The following is an 18,266-nucleotide window of genomic DNA, read 5'->3' on the forward strand; positions in this document are numbered from 1 at the left end:
TAAACCAAATACATTTACACGCACATGTACATCTTTTTCCAATTCTCAGTGTTGTTGTTGCTTATTTTTCTTTTCTTTTTTTTATGCAATTTTCAGAGGTCGTCTCGGATTTTTGCTCATATCTCTGTTATTTATGGATCGATTTTGCTGATTTTAAAGCATGTCTATTTTCGTAAGCATGTCTATCAGAATTGTTAAAGATTCGGATCTCGCCGATATCTGGGGTCCTCTAAAGTGATTTCAACAGACAGACTGACATGGCTTACTCGACTCTGGTATCTATAAGGATCCAGAATATATACTTTATAGGATCGGAAAATTATATTATAGAAATTACGGAATGACAAACTTATATACCCTTCTCACGAAGGTGAAATCAAAAAATACCCAAAAGTCCCCTTTTATGGATTTTCACTTAATGGTTCAAAATTAAAATTCAAAAAGTACCTTTTGAAGAACGACAAAGTACCAAAAAGTACCCTTTTGTAGGTTCTCACATAATGCAGGATCTACATGTAATTTCATATTTTTAGGTTCAATAAAAATTTCAAAAAGTACTTTTTTAAGAACGAAAAAGTACCAAAAAATCATATTTTATGGGTTCCTACTTAATCCTGGCTCTATATACTTTTACAAGGACCATTCATTAGCGTGATTTCTGCTAATGCTATTTTATTTATATTTGAATCTCCATCACCTATTACGCCATTCTGAACAACGCTCCAACAATTCTTAATGACCAAACACGCTCTTGCCTGTCTTTTCCAGACATCAAAGTTCTCCCTACCTTTTAATTTGTCCAATGCAAATGATCCAGGGAGGTTTGACATTTTTCTAAAGTCGTTGTTTTTAACCAAAATATTTTATATTTTTTTTATTCAATATAAAAATATTTGATTTATAACACAAATTATCTTTTCAATTTTTTAAATATTTTTTTACACGCGACGTAAGACCCATAACCACTAAGAAGTGAAATGCTGTCATTTTTTTACAACAACAACGTTACGCTCTTCTCACAGACGAGTTCTGTGTAACTCCAACACATATGTAAGAAACTTACTCTCTCTCCAAACTTCAAAACTTAGTCGCGAAAATTCTTGGCTTATAGAACTTGAAAATATTTTTTTATCACTTAACGTTATATTTTATTATTTTTTGCCCATTTTATATATATTTAATAGCCCGAAAATTAAATAAAAAAAGAACAATGTTGTAAATTTTCGTATGTACAAGAAAAAAATATTTCTACTAACTTAATTATTATTTCAATATTACATATTAAAAAGCAAAGATACGTTCATATATAATGTTTATAGATAAATTATGTTGCAAAATATTTAAAGAAATCTCTTAAACTATAAATTCAAATGTAATATTTTTTTTTCAAAATTTTTAAATCCGATTTTTTGCAACTATGTTGGCTTGAGAATTCTACTCAGGGTACACTAAACAGGTATATGCATCACTACAACAATACAAAAACAACATGTATTTTGTTTTTGTAATTGTATGAGCTCAATGTCAAAATAAATTAAAATATTTTTTGATGTTTGTCTTTTAAAAAAATTCTTAATTTTATTTCAAAAAACATGCAGTGATTTTAAATGGAATTTTAAGGGATATGCATGTTTATATACTTATATTAAGGTGGATGCTATTGTTAAATGTTACAGAGGAATTGGCATAGGACCTGACAAAAGCAAGATTTTGGAATAATCTGATTTGTGCCACGAAATTTGTATCTCTAGCTACAAAAGTTTGGCAAACGAAAGTGGGCGAAAACGGGCGCAATACTAAAGATTGTTGATATCTGAATTGGCCTGATTTGTGCCAATAAAGTTGTGTTGTGGCTACCAAAGTGTGGCTAAAGACAACAGCCTTCTCAACGTGCGCAATACGGGGGATAGTTGATATCTGGAATGACCTGATTTGTGCCATTAAAGTTCTATTCTAAACTGATGAAGTTTGGCTAAAGACAGCGGACCTCAGAAAGGGCGCAATGCGGAAGATGGTTGAAATGTATTTTTTGTGCAAACAATATTATTTCTTTACAAACTAAACTTTTTAAATTTTTTTATTATTAAAATTTTATTTTGTTTCAAATAAACAAAAACATATTTTGACAGAGAAGGTACCGACTGACAGTAGACTTAGGTACTTTTTGACAGCGTTTCACTTCTTATTTATTCTTTGCCCATAACCTATTGTCATAAATTTATTGAACAAATATATTGTGATAAATTTATTGAACAGACTGAAGAAAATAAATTATTTATAAAAATAATTTAAAAAAAAACTACTTAGAACAATTAATATACAAATGCAGGCAGGATGCACTAAGTAAGGTGAAATCATCAAGGCAGCTGATTTTTATTTGTTTATTGTAAAAGTGCTTAGGTTTTGTCAAAAATTATTTATTTATTTTTATTCTAACATAAAAATTAAATTTGTGTGTTTCAAACGAAAAAAAAAAATCAAATGAATAATTATGAATGAAAATGCTGATAAAAGGGTTCCAAATGAAGAATATCAGATGAAGCACCAATAAGACGTTGTCCTGCTGCGAATACAATTTAAATGCAACGACGGTTTTATATGTAATATTGTGAAATACACAACAAATTTTCTTTCCAATATTTATTATTTTTCAATTTTAGAAATTTCATTTTGACAAAACCCATACTCTAAACAAACAAAAAAATATTGTGTTTGTTGCGATTGTTGCCTAAACGCCTTACTCACCTTACTTATTACATCATGAATGCAGAAAATTATGGATATTATAAAATTTAAATTCTCTTCTCAACAAATTTCATGTTTCTATATTCAATATCATAGAAAATTCAAAAAATACCTTTTGTAGAACGAAAAAGTACAATAAAGTCCTCTTTTGGTACTAATCAAGACTTTACATGATACATTTCATGTTTATAGGTTCAATATTATAGAAAATTTAAAAAGAACCTTTTGTAGAACGAAAAAGTCCCCTTTAATGTGTTCTCGCCTAATCCGGCTTTTACATACCTAATTTCATGTCTTTGGGATTAATATTATAAAATATCGAAAAAGTATTGGTACTTTTCCCTTTTATGGATTCTAACTTAAGTCAGGCTCCACATTAGGGTTGCCAGGTTCCGATTTGCAAAAAGCTTAACAAAACAAAAAAAGTTGGACATAAAAAATACTGAAAAGTGTTAATTTTGGTTTTGTGTAAATAATTTCTCAGTGCAGGGGTTCTCATATACCAATTCCGTTTTGTCCATAGAGTACGAATATATTTTTGTTTTTCCCGATCACTTCGTTAACTTAGTTTTTAAGGGCAAATGATGTGAAAAAGCGCCAGTTTTGAAGTTTTAAATTTAAAAATCATTGCACCCTTAAAAATTTAATTATATCAACTTAAATTTTTTCGATTCATTATGTTACCTTTACTCCACAAAGGTCCTATGGGGTGACCCTGATGAGAATAAGACGAAAAATCTCCTCAAAATGTGCAAGTCTGAAGTTAGTGTGATGTTTCGTATTCTGAGTGGATTACAAGCACATCTATACAAAATTGGCCGTGCGGATTCAGACGAATGTAGAGAATGTGGAGAGAACAGTGAAATTCTGGAGCACTTTCTCTGCCACTGTCAGGCATTCGTCGAAGTTAGATCCAAGTATCTTGAAAGTGATGTTATAACACGTAATGATGTAATAACTTTCCTGACTACACTAATTTAAAATTTTTAGGAATTACCCCTAACCTTTTCGTGAATAATTTTTATCAAGAGCCGTTAAGTTATAGCGCTTTAAAGTTAAAAGTTCAACAAATCCAAAAATGGCGTTTTAAAATGAAACTTAAAAATAAAAATAAAATTTACCCAAATATTTAAAATATTTTAATTATTTATTTATTTATTTAAGATTCATTTTTACAATCGAGCCTATTGGTTAGGCCATATATGATTGCTTAGACTAACAATTAATAATTATTATTATAAAATTGTATAAATTCGGTTTCAAAACTTTGCGACAACGTAATTTTTGGCACAATAATTAAATACTGACTATAGTCATTCAGTAGTCGACATTAGCAGAATTGACTTTATCATTTGTAAACCATCTTTATTAAATCCAAAACTTTTAAAAAAAGCTTGTCGGTTTCAAGCTGTTTTTGAGAAAATTTAACTTAAGTGTTTAATTCTTCAGCAAGCAACTACTCTTGACCACAAAATTTTATGGACGTATTCTTTCAAGTCTTGTGACTTGATATTACATATTAAACGAAAGAAATATTAAATGCATAAAGTTGTTTTCTTAAAATGTAAAAAAATAAAGAATTGGCCAAAAATTCTTGTAATTTCTGGGTATATAAAACTTGTGCATAATTAAAAGGTACATATTATCTCATGTTTCTGCATTTTTATAATCTTTATATCTTGTGTGGCTGTATTTGATAACATATATTGTTATGTTTTCTAAAATATTTATATTTTACAAAAAAATAATATATTTGAAAACATATTTCCTTATATTTTCTAAAAGATTTGTCCGATTTACAAAAATAAAATATCTTTTTATCATGGGTGATACTGTTCTAAAGAATTTAATTGCCATAATTTTAAATAACACTCCATTATATACCCTCCGCCATCATCAGTGGTGATAGAGGGTATATATAACATTGTCATTCCGTGTGTAACACCAAGAAGTATTCATCTGAGACCCAACAAAGTATATACATTAGAGTGCTCCAAGCTTGTATGAGGGTAAAAAAATTATCCTACAGGATCGACCACAGGTCAATTGGGAAAACTCCTCGACGATCTGAAAATGGCGGAGGACGACGACACCCTTTTGGATTCTGATCCGGAAGATGTCGACGTAACAGTCGTCTATGATCCTGACTTTGGAGATGATGAAGGTATTACAGATTAACCTTCACCACTCCAAAGCAGCACCTGCTGCCCTGCACCTCCGTTTGTCCGAAAGAGGGGAGGAGCTAATTCTTGTCCAGGAACCGTGGACCCACCATGGTAAAGTTCGTGGACTCTCTATCAAAGGCTATAAGCTTCTTTATGCTAACTGCTCAGGTAATATAAGATCCTGTATTCTGGCTAAGAGTCATTTAAATATCTTTATCCTGTCTGATTACAGCGAAGAAGATACTGTTGCGGTTGCTTGGGAGTCTGATAACTCAAACATCTGGCTTCTAAGTAGCTATATGGCACACGACCACGGCGACCAGCCTGGTGAGAGACATTGTGTGTGAGGCAGATAGGCGACATATTCCGCTTATCATGGGTGCAGATGCAAATGCGCACCACACGGTCTGGGGAAGCTCAGATACTACCCCAATGGTTGAGTCTCTTTTAGATTTTCTATTAGACAATAACCTAGTAGAAGTAAATAGAGGTTCAGAACCTACTTTCATAGTTGCAAATAGAAGGGAGGTTCTGGATATTACGGTTGTGAATGCAAACCATACTGATCTAATTCAGGGTTGGAAGGTCTCAAACGAATGCTCCTTCTCTGATCACTGCTTTATAGAATTCGAAATAGTAGTTCAAGCAAAGATTATAGAACCATTTCTTAACAGAAGAAAGACAAATTGGGAGGTACACAAAGCGACCTTGAATGATATTCTTCCTACTGTTCCAACGATAGAAAGTAGAAGTGACATTGATTTAGTCGTTAACTGGATCTCAAGCTCTATTAGTGTAGCCACAAATAGGGACTGTAGAAAGGGAAAACCCCATTTGTGGGACCCCGAAATTGCGAAAACTCGTAGGATATGTCGAAAATTATTTAACGAGGCAAAGAGAACTGGTATCTGGTCTCTTTATAAGTCAAAAGTTAATGAATTTAAAAATCTGGTACGAAATGCAAAGCGTAGTTCCTGGAGAAATTTCTGTAGTTCTATAGAAAATTCATCAGATACGAGTCGTCTTCGTAAGATCCTGTCTAAATCTTCTTTCCGTCCCAAGTTATATACAAAAATCGGACGGAAACTGGACTGCAGGTAGTCAAGAGACACTTGAACTCCTCTTGAATACTCACTTTCCCGGTTGTATCCCTACTGGTGACTCAGCTGCATATAATCTGCATGGTATTGAACTTGGTAATACCACTGCAGATGTTTCAATAGATGATGACATCATCCGCTGGGCAATAAGGAGTTTTGACACCTATAAATCACCTGGCCTGATGGCATCATTCCAGCGGATCTACAAAATAATTTAGATCGTATCATTACCTGGCTAACTAGTATTTACAAGGCCTGCTTACACTGGTCTTACTTTCCTGTTCAGTGGACTAAGTGTAACGTGATCTTTATCCCTAAAGGGGGAAAGACATCTCACACCAAGGCAAAATATTTGAGACCCATTAGTCTGGCGTCATTCTTGCTTAAAACTCTGGAGAGAATAATTGATATCAATATCAGGATATCTATTGACAAATCTCTTCTTTCAAACTCTCAGCATGCCTACATGAGAGGTAAATTTGTTATAACGTCAGATCCTCACCTATCTGTCAATCCCTCTCTCGGATGGGTGTGGATCGATCTATTGTAAGTTTTGTAAAGAACTTACTATCTGAACGGACTATTGTATCTTCACTGGGTGATACAACAATCTGTAAAAAAGCCATCAGGGGGACCCCTCAAGGAGGGGTGTTGTCCCCTATTCTTTGGAATATGGCAATAAATGAACTATTGGTTAAACTTGACTCACTAGGTTTTAAGACGGTTGCTTACGCTGACGAAGTTGCAGTAGCGGTAACTGGAATGCATCTTGAGACTCTGTCTCAAAGATTAGAAGAAGCGCTGAAGATAATAAGCTCATGGAATGTTAATGCGGTCTCAGCGTAAACCCAGGAAAAACGGAACTAGTATTGTTCACGAACAAATACAAAATTCCTCAATTCCCCCTTCCACGTCTCAATGGCGAGGTTCTCACGCTGTCGGATAGCGCTAAATACTTAGGTGTTATTTTCGATATAAAATTGTCTTGGAGCTTGAATATCATCTCCAGATCTTCTAAAGCCATCAGGGCGTTGTACGTTTGTATAAAGGCTATTGGCCTGCATTGGGGTATCAACCCTGGAAATGTAAATTGGCTATATGAGGCTGTGATTATGCCGATAATGATGTATGGTATAATTGTCTGGTGGTATGCACTGGACAAAACATCTAACAGAAACATTTTCACAAAAGTTATGAGACAATCTGCTCTTCTTATAACAGGTGTACTTAGGACTACGCCCAGTAAAGCGTTGTTTGCCATGCTGAACTGGCTGCCTGTGGACATTCTTGCTAAACAATTGGCAATGAATACTGCAGCCAGATTGGTTCCAAAGGTCATGCTAAGATTGTAGATCTTCTACCAAACCTACATCATGCTACTGACTACCAAATTCCGGAACCGTGCATTTCAAGGAACTTCCGATATAGTTTAATTTGTAATTATAATGAATTGACACCTGATAGCGTTGAAAGCTTAAATGTGTATACAGATGGCTCTAAAACAATAAAAGGTGTTGGCGGGGGTATATTCATTGAAGAATTCGGGACGAAAATCTCTTTCCGACTCAACGATGAATGTACTATTTTACAGGCTGAAATCTCAGCTATAATGAAGGCATCTAATTGGCTTAGGTACTATTGGATATTCAATGAAAATCTATACTGACAGTCAAACCGCCATAAAATCCCTGATAGGTGTGTATTCTACATCAAAACTTGTCCAAGAATGCGTCTCTAAATGAGATGGCGAGACATTCAAGAATTACCCTCGTTTGGGTCAAAGGACACGGGGATAAAACGGGCAATACTACTGCTGACATTTTGGCAAAAGCCGGTAGGAGGATGTCCATACTGGATATAGACCAGTTCTGTGGTGTCCCCTTAACGGCCATCAAGAAACAAATACTTGATCATTGCTTTAGATTAGCTCAGGAACGGTGATCTCAGGAGCACACCTGCTCGATCGTGGCCTCGTATGGATTCTCATAAAACATCCTACATTATAGGGCTAAACAGAATGTATCTTAGCGCTCTGTTATCGATTCTTACTGGTCATTCGAAGTTCGGAAACCATGCTAGACGTATCAGTATTCCATATTATGACTTTTGTCATAATGAGGAGGAGGAATCAATTACCCATCTTCTCTGTAACTGTCCGGCCTGCAATCGTTCCGGCATCAGGCGCTGTGCTCGTCTTACTTCTCTGATCTATCTGATCTATCAGATGTTCAACCTGGGTGTATACTAGCATTCTTGAAATTGTCAAAGTGGGTGTGTCACTAATTACACACTATAATCGTTTGTTTCTTGAAACATAGTCTTGGCCTTATATTTATGCGCTATTATTATCTCTATTTTTTTTTTTTTTTTTCAAAAAAAAACACCAACCAATCCTGGTACAGTAGACTGGATTGTAGGGTTTCTAGGACACTATGGCCGAAGTTAAATCCAAAAGCAACCAGAATGCTATTAGGATTGGACAGGAAGAGTGCAAGGATTTTAGTAGGGGTAATAACCGGACACTGCTCAATTGGAGCCTTTAGGGGTAATGGGGTCGGTAACACACAGGATTTTTGCAGGTTGTGTGAGGACGAAGATGAACTGGAGACAGTAGAGCATATTTTATGCCACTGTCCCAGATTACAGAGTCTGAGACTGAAATGGCTAGGTAAAGGATTCCACGATGAACTAGGAGATGTAGCAGGGTGTAACCTAGGGGAACTTTTTGGATTTTCAGTTAATAAACAATTAAGGATTTCCCTTCCATGACCACTTCTTTTTTCTGTTCTCTTTTTGGAGGGAAAATCTCACTCTTCTCATCTCTCCTTTCTTCTGTTCTCTTCTGTTTTCTCCTTGTCTTTTACTAAAGGGATTCACAATGGACCATTAGGTCTCCGAGTGGATGTATACATTGATATACAACCCTTTTAAACTAAACTAAACATCTCTATTTTTATTATATGTATCTTCACTTCAGTCCATATCACTATTTTTCCTTTCAAATATTTTCTCCCTAATCTTCTTCTCTTTGCAGACGTTACAAAGGGACCTTAAAGTACTTAAGTAAAGAGTTACTCTTGTCAGTAAGCAGTCTGCATAACCTAACCATTGTGTCTCATATCCCGCCATATTTTTTCTTTTTGCGCTCAGCTTATGAGTTTTACTGTTTTACAATGGAATATACACGGCCTTCTAAAAACATTCAAGAGCTACAGTTACTTATAAAGGATATGGATCCCTGTTTTACATCGCTTTAAGAAACTCACTGCGCTTACAACTTTACACCTATACCTTCCAAAAACTACAACGGGTTTTTCGTGAAGTCAGTTCTCAACTCCACCTCTAAACAAGGAACTAGTATTTTTATTAAGTCAAACATACCTCATAGACAAATCAATAGTGTCCAACCGAACTTTCGGGTACGTCTTCAGGGTTCGGTAAAAAATGATGTTCGGCCAATGTTCGGTGTTCGGCGAAATTTTGACCAAACACCGAAAGCCGAACTTTTTATAAAATGTTTATTTATCATATTTTACATCATCAAGAAGTTTTAAAAATTCTGAAATGTTTACAATAAATTTCCGATATACATAGGTGCAAAACGCCTTTTTAACTGTTGGTCTGATTTGAAAAACTGTTAACCAGAAAGTGATTAAAAAACTAAGAAAAGAGAAACATTTAATTTAAATTATCTAGTTCCGATTATAAATCTTTGATCTCATTTGTAACATCGAAATTTTCTATATTCTTATTCTCAAACGATCTAGACATGTCTGTCAGTCGCTTGAAAGAACGATAGGACCTAAACTATTGTTGCAGTTTGATTGGTATTTAAAATGGACAAAATCGGTTTACATTTGTACATGCCTTTAGAAAATTTCTAACGTTCAAAACATACTTAAAAATACTAGTATTTTTATGACATAATATTTAAATTTTTTAAGAACAAAAATTTCATAAAAATCGGCAAATTGAAATTTGCAAATTGCGTTAATAATTGTAGAAATATTTTTTGGAAACTCTATAACTTTGCTAATTCGATAAAATTCACTTTTATTTCGATACGTATTTAAAACGAAATTTTGATCACCTTGGATTAAAAAAATATATTCCCAAAATAAAAATGTAAAATAAAAATTAATTAAAATAATTGTATACTCATAAATTTTCAAATGAAAAAAATCGACACTTTGAGAAGACATGAATTGGGGTACCGGCATAGTCGAAGTAGCCCAGGACTAGTTCTTTCCAAAAATATATAGTTTATATGCAATTCCAGCTCTGGATAATTTTTATGAATTTTTGAAGGGGTATTTGGAGAAGACATGAATCGGGGTAGCGGAAGAGTGGAAGTAGCCCAGGACTAGTTCTTTACAAAAATATATAGTTTATATGCAATTCCAGCTCTGAATAATTTTTACGAATTTTTGAAAAAACATTAAATTTTGCCAAAAATTCAGAAATTTTCAAGTGGCTCCAACGGGTATTTAGAGAAGACATGAATCAGGGTAGCGGAAGAGTAGAAGTAGCCCAGGACTAGTTCTTTCCAAAAACATATAGTTTATATGCAATTCCAGCTCTGGAAAATTTTTACGATTTTTTAAAAAACACAAAATCTTGATAAACAAATAAGAGTGCTATATTCGGCTGTGCCGAATCTTATATACCCTTCACCATAGTGTATTTTAAATATAATTGATCTCACAGTCTAGTTAATAAAAACATTAAAAAAATACACAGCTGAATAAAAGCAAATACATCTACACACACACGTGTACATCTTTCTCGAAAGCATGTTTAATAAGGAGTGAGATCGAAAAATTCTTAACACACGTTTTTCATTACATTTTTCAACCAAAGTATTATTTGATTTTTTTTGATCAAGTTACCTTTGAAAAACATGAAAACATATAGTTTATATGCAATTCCAGCTCTGGATAATTTTTACGATTTTTTAAAAAAACACAAAATTTTGCCAAAAAATCAGAAAATTTCAAGTGGCTCCAACGGGTATTTAGAGAAGACATGAATCGGGGTAGCGAAAAACTGGAAGTAGCCCAGGACTAGTTCTTTCCAAAAACATATAGTTTATATGCAATTCCAGCTCTGGATAATTTTTACGATTTTTTAAAAAACACAAAATTTTGCCAAAAAATCAGAAATTTTCAAGTGGCTCCAACGGGTATTTAGAGAAGACATGAATCGGGGTAGCGAAAAACTGGAAGTAGCCCAGGACTAGTTCTTTCCAAAAACATATAGTTTATATGCAATTCCAGCTCTGGATAATTTTTACGAATTTTTGAAAAAACATAAAATTTTGCCAAAAAATCAGAAATTTTCAAGTGGCTCCAACGGGTATTTAGAGAAGACATGAATCGGGGTAGCGAAAAACAGGAAGTAGCCCAGGACTAGTTCTTTCCAAAAACATATAGTTTATATGCAATTCCAGCTCTGGATAATTTTTACGATTTTTAAAAAACACAAAATTTTGCCAAAAAATCAGAAAATTTCAAGTGGCTCCAACGGGTATTTAGAGAAGACATGAATCGGGGTAGCGAAAAACTGGAAGTAGCCCAGGACTAGTTCTTTCCAAAAACATATAGTTTATATGCAATTCCAGCTCTGGATAATTTTTACGATTTTTTAAAAAACACAAAATTTTGCCAAAAAATCAGAAATTTTCAAGTGGCTCCAACGGGTATTTAGAGAAGACATGAATCGGGGTAGCGAAAAACTGGAAGTAGCCCAGGACTAGTTCTTTCCAAAAACATATAGTTTATATGCAATTCCAGCTCTGGATAATTTTTACGATTTTTTGAAAAAACACAAAATTTTGCCAAAAAATCAGAAATTTTCAAGTGGCTCCAACGGGTATTTAGAGAAGACATGAATCGGGGTAGCGAAAAACTGGAAGTAGCCCAGGACTAGTTCTTTCCAAAAACATATAGTTTATATGCAATTCCAGCTCTGGATAATTTTTACGAATTTTTAAAAAAACACAAAATTTTGCCAAAAAATCAGAAATTTTCAAGTGGCTCCAACGGGTATTTAGAGAAGACATGAATCGGGGTAGCGAAAAACTGGAAGTAGCCCAGGACTAGTTCTTTCCAAAAACATATAGTTTATATGCAATTCCAGCTCTGGATAATTTTTACGATTTTTAAAAAAACACAAAATTTTGCCAAAAAATCAGAAATTTTCAAGTGGCTCCAACGGGTATTTAGAGAAGACATGAATCGGGGTAGCGAAAAACTGGAAGTAGCCCAGGACTAGTTCTTTCCAAAAACATATAGTTTATATGCAATTCCAGCTCTGGATAATTTTTACGAATTTTTGAAAAAAACATAAAATTTTGCCAAAAAATCAGAAATTTTCAAGTGGCTCCAACGGGTATTTAGAGAAGACATGAATCGGGGTAGCGAAAAACTGGAAGTAGCCCAGGACTAGTTCTTTCCAAAAACATATAGTTTATATGCAATTCCAGCTCTGGATAATTTTTACGATTTTTAAAAAAACACAAAATTTTGCCAAAAAATCAGAAATTTTCAAGTGGCTCCAACGGGTATTTAGAGAAGACATGAATCGGGGTAGCGAAAAACTGGAAGTAGCCCAGGACTAGTTCTTTCCAAAAACATATAGTTTATATGCAATTCCAGCTCTGTATAATTTTTACGATTTTTTGCGAGAAGACCCGTTAAAAACTATTTTAAAGGTTGTACTTACATAACCAGTTACTTTTCAGTGACTAGTAATTAGCGTCTGCATTAATTTGAGGTACTTTAGTAATGACTGTTAATGTAGTATAGGAGTATATGCTTTATTATTGATTTGTTACTTAGTTTTCATATTTTAACCGATTGCGTGAAACAATTGTGTTTTACAAATAAGATAACAAAATAAATTTGCAGGTGAATGTTAAAACCATTATTTGAAGAACAATAAAAAATCTAAGCACAGGAGTAGAACATTTGACTAGCAAACAAATAATGCTGCATGTACTTCCTGGGTATTTCATATATTCTTGAAGAACTATATTTAACATTTCCCAAAGAAATAGCATTTGGTTTTAAAGTTTTAACTTCTTTACCCATTTACTACCATAAAATTATTAGTATATATGTTTCTTTATAGGGCGAATCTGTCAACCGATCTTGACAACTTTATTTGCCAAACGATACGTAGGACTTAGAAGTTACCTAGGAGAAGAACTTCGCTTTCCTAACTATTATGAGGCCATATATGAGCAATTGGCAAACATTTTTAATTTTAGAGTTAAAAAATAGAAAAATTTTTTGATGGCACATTTAAAATATTTTGTGTGAATATAAACTGACTCTAATACGTGATGAATCCGTTAGCGTAAATCATTTTGATCGAGGGGAGCAAAAGTTATAGAGAGTTTCACTTAATTATTAAAAAAAATCCGTAAAATTGTAGTATTTATATGTGTAATATTTGAAAAAAAATTGCACATAATTGTAAAAATTATTCAAATTTAGCACATAAGATTTATTTAAAAAAAATTAAGAAATTTCATTTCAGTAATGTTTTAACTTGTTGCCTATATCGAATTAGTAAAATAAAAAAACTGTGAATTAATTTATATCAGGATAGGTACAAATATCGCTGTAATTCATAATTTTTAAGAATTTATTATGAGAGTGACACAGGTAGCAAAATATTGTGTAAATTTTACACAAATTAAAAATGTTTTTGCATCTGTGTCAATTGGATTGATCGTTTTGGGTCTTTTTTGTAAATTTGTTAGGATCGCGTTTATTATATATGATTTATGTAAATTCTTGAAGGATATAATTTTGCAGGTAATAATAAAGTTAAAACGGAGTCGCTTCGACTCTACTTGAACGTTAAAGTGCACTGAACTTTCACGATAACAATTCACAGGTAATATTTTAGAATTTGTTGTGATAATTGGAAAATGAATCTCAAAAACCCTAAACTAATTCAAAAATAGTGAAATCTTTGATTTTCAATTTTCTTAGACCCTTTATCTAGAAAGTCAGTCGAATTTCCTAAAAATAAAAACATTTTTAAAATTTAAAGGTTTCACAAATGCTGTGAATGTGAATATTAGAAAATGTATTAAAAAACTAAATATTTCACAATAAATCTAAAAAAGCCGAAAAAGCAAAAATGTTGGGAAAATTTTAGATTTTTTCAGCAATCCAAGCCCACTCCAAATGACTATTGTATAGTTTTTAAAATTACATTTATTGTATTCGTAGATGTAGTGAAGTTTTTACAGTTTTTTACTGCCTGGAATTCATTCTTTCACGAGAAAATAATTTAGCTATGCACATATTTAAATTACTCCAATTTTTGTAAAACTTAATGTTTAAAAAAAAAATTACCCAGAGCTGGAATTGCATTTAAGCTATATATTTTTGGAAAAGACAGGTCCTGGTTTACTTCCGCTCTGTTGGTATTCCGATTTATTTCTTCTCCAAATACTCGCTGCAGCCACTTGAAAATTTCTGATTTTTTTGGCAAAATTTTACGTTTTTTCAAAAATTCGTAAAAATTATCCAGAGCTGGAATTGCATATAAACTATATGTTTTTGGAAAGAACTAGTCCTGGGCTACTTTCAGTTTTTCGCTACCCCGATTCATGTCTTCTCTAAATACCCGTTGGAGCCACTTGAAAATTTCTGATTTTTTGGCAAAATTTTGTGTTTTTTAAAAAATCGTAAAAATTATCCAGAGCTGGAATTGCATATAAACTATATGTTTTTGGAAAGAACTAGTCCCGGGCTACTTCCAGTTTTTCGCTACCCCGATTCATGTCTTCTCTAAATACCCGTTGGAGCCACTTGAAAATTTCTGATTTTTTGGCAAAATTTTGTGTTTTTTTAAAAATCGTAAAAATTATCCAGAGCTGGAATTGCATATAAACTATATGTTTTTGGAAAGAACTAGTCCTGGGCTACTTCCAGTTTTTCGCTACCCCGATTCATGTCTTCTCTAAATACCCGTTGGAGCCACTTGAAAATTTCTGATTTTTTTGGCAAAATTTTACGTTTTTTTTAAAATTCGTAAAAATTATCCAGAGCTGGAATTGCATATAAACTATATGTTTTTGGAAAGAACTAGTCCTGGGCTACTTCCAGTTTTTCGCTACCCCGATTCATGTCTTCTCTAAATACCCGTTGGAGCCACTTGAAATTTTCTGATTTTTTGGCAAAATTTTGTGTTTTTTAAAAAATCGTAAAAATTATCCAGAGCTGGAATTGCATATAAACTATATGTTTTTGGAAAGAACTAGTCCTGGGCTACTTCCGGTTTTTCGCTACCCCGATTCATGTCTTCTCTAAATACCCGTTGGAGCCACTTGAAAATTTCTGATTTTTTTGGCAAAATTTTGTGTTTTTTAAAAATCGTAAAAATTATCCAGAGCTGGAATTGCATATAAACTATATGTTTTTGGAAAGAACTAGTCCTGGGCTACTTCCAGTTTTTCGCTACCCCGATTCATGTCTTCTCTAAATACCCGTTGGAGCCACTTGAAAATTTCTGATTTTTTTGGCAAAATTTTACGTTTTTTCAAAAATTCGTAAAAATTATCCAGAGCTGGAATTGCATATAAACTATATGTTTTTGGAAAGAACTAGTCCCGGGCTACTTCCAGTTTTTCGCTACCCCGATTCATGTCTTCTCTAAATACCCGTTGGAGCCACTTGAAATTTTCTGATTTTTTGGCAAAATTTTATGTTTTTTCAAAAATTCGTAAAAATTATCCAGAGCTGGAATTGCATATAAATTATATGTTTTTGGAAAGAACTAGTCCTGGGCTACTTCCGGTTTTTCGCTACCCCGATTCATGTCTTCTCTAAATACCTGTTGGAGCCACTTGAAAATTTCTGATTTTTTGGCAAAATTTTGTGTTTTTTTCAAAAATTCGTAAAAATTATCCAGAGCTGGAATTGCATATAAGCTATATGTTTTTGGAAAGAACTAGTCCTGGGCTACTTCCACTATGCCGGTACCCCAATTCATGTCTTCTCAAAGTGTCGATTTTTTTCATTTAAAAATTTTATATTTAACCACCATTTTTTATGAGTATACAATTATTTTTATTAATTTTTATTTTATATATTTATTTTCGGAATATATTTTAAAATATTTTTACTTTTTTTCACAAAAACATTTTATTTGGCGTTTGTTTTATTATAAAATCAATTAATTTAATTTGAAAACGAATTTTACAGTATGTGGAACGTATTTGACAAATGTGTTGTGGGACGTATCTGGCCGACGAATTTAACTTCACACCCTTCATTTATTATGTGCAATGTCAATTATATTAATTTTTTTGTTAATCTGATTAAAATGAGTGACCAGAAAAAAGTGCGTACTGAAATTATTAAATATTTTCAACTAAACCCAACTTGGTCTTACAAAAAGTTGGCCAAGCGTACAAAGGTCTGCCGTCAAACTGTTTCCAATGTTATTAAACAGTACCGGGAGAACTTGTCAGTTGATAGAAAACCTGGTTCAGGTAGAAGGAATGGTCCACATGATGTTTCTAAAGCCAAAAAAATAGAACGCATTTTCAAAAGAGCTCCCAACACATCCGGTAGGAAAGCAGCTCGGTTAGCTCAGTGCTCGGACTATTTGGTACGAAAAGTTAAAGCTAATGCAGGTTTAAAAACATACAATGCTCAAAAAGTTCCTGACAGGAACGCTGCTAAAAATTTAGAGGCCAAAAACAGAGCACGGAAATTGAAGTCCAGTTTTATAAAAAAATATTCTTGCTGCATAATGGATGACGAAACGTATGTTCTGGCAGATTTTTCGCAACTTCCAGGTCAAAAGTTTTATGTTGCTGATGCTCGAGGGAATGTTGAAGAAAAGTTTAGGTCCCAAAAGCAGACAAAATTTCCAAGAAAGTTCTTGGTATGGCAATCAATATGCAGTTGCGGCAAAAGAAGCCAATCATTTGTTACAACGGGCTCTATAAATACCGAAATTTACATCAAGGAATGTTTACAAAAAAGGCTGCTTCCATTCATAAGACTTCATAATGTGTCCACTTATTTTTGGCCTGACTTGGCATCCTGTCACTATGGTAAACAAGCCCTTGAGTGGTACAAGAACAATAATGTGGTATTTGTACCAAGAGAGGCAAATCCTCCAAACTGCCCGGAGATAAGGCCAGTGGAGAGATATTGTGCTCTTGTTAAAAGAGAATTGAAGAGTACAAAAAAGGTGTCCAAAAGTGTGGTAGATTTTAAACGGAGATGTGACGAGCAAAGTGACAGAAAACACTATAAAAACGTTAATGGAAGGGTTTCCGAAAAGGGTTCAAAATTTCATCACTAGTGATTAAAACTATAAAAATATTTTTTTGTAAATTGTAATAATAATTTGAATCAAATAAAAAAAATAAAGCAGTAAGTTTAGTGGTTTCTTTTTTATAAACATATATGTATGTTAAGAATTTTTCGATCTCACTCCTTAGAATTATTGAAGATTCGGATCTCGCCGATATCTGGGGTCCTCTAAAAACTGATTTCAACAGACAAACAGACTCGAGGTAAATCGCTTATCACCATTGTTTTTTAGAATATCTGTTTCCATAATTTTGCATTTTTTAAAATAACTATTCATAACAGCATCTCATTTCAAGAGCAAATTAAATTTAACTAGAACAGATTTTCTGTTGTTGATGTAGTTTCAAATATTCACATCATTAAAACTAACATTGACATCCAAAAAATTAAACATTTTTAAGACAGCATCACACAACTTTGTCCCTACGTGGCAAACTATTGATAATAATATCTGGTCTATTAAAACGCCTTCCGTTTAAAGCCTTTTATTTATTATTCATTACCTATTACTATTATTTTCAGCTTATATCATTCCGTTTGTAATTTCTATAATATGGGGGGTTTGTATTGTATTGTTGAATGAATCAACAGTCACTAATGATTACAGAAAACTCATACCTATTTTTGCATTGATCGGTCCTTATTTGGCTGTAGTCCCCAAGCAAACACTCCTTCAGATAATGACGTTAATTCCAAAAGTTTCTTAATTATACTAATATCACTATAAGAATCAGTATAAACAGCTATTATATAACATAAATCTAAATTTTATGATGATCGACCCATATTTAACCCTAACTCCCACCCTACCCAACACCTTTCAATAAATTAGTTTTTGGTATCTTTTGTATTAAGACTTTATTTTATTTTAAAAGTTGGGACTTTTACATGAAAAGACATTGTTT

General features: G+C 33.1%; 1 protein-coding gene across 2 annotated transcripts in view; it reads right to left on the reverse strand.

The window, feature by feature from the left end:
* The window catches only part of LOC111686654 (double-strand-break repair protein rad21 homolog), a 106,371-nt gene that overhangs the window by 85,305 nt on the left and 2,800 nt on the right, over positions 1 to 18,266 (reverse strand). The gene's annotated exons all lie outside the window — the stretch shown is intronic.

This window comes from Lucilia cuprina, chromosome 4, assembly GCF_022045245.1.
Source record: "Lucilia cuprina isolate Lc7/37 chromosome 4, ASM2204524v1, whole genome shotgun sequence".
In the NCBI taxonomy this organism is placed as follows: domain Eukaryota; kingdom Metazoa; phylum Arthropoda; class Insecta; order Diptera; family Calliphoridae; genus Lucilia; species Lucilia cuprina.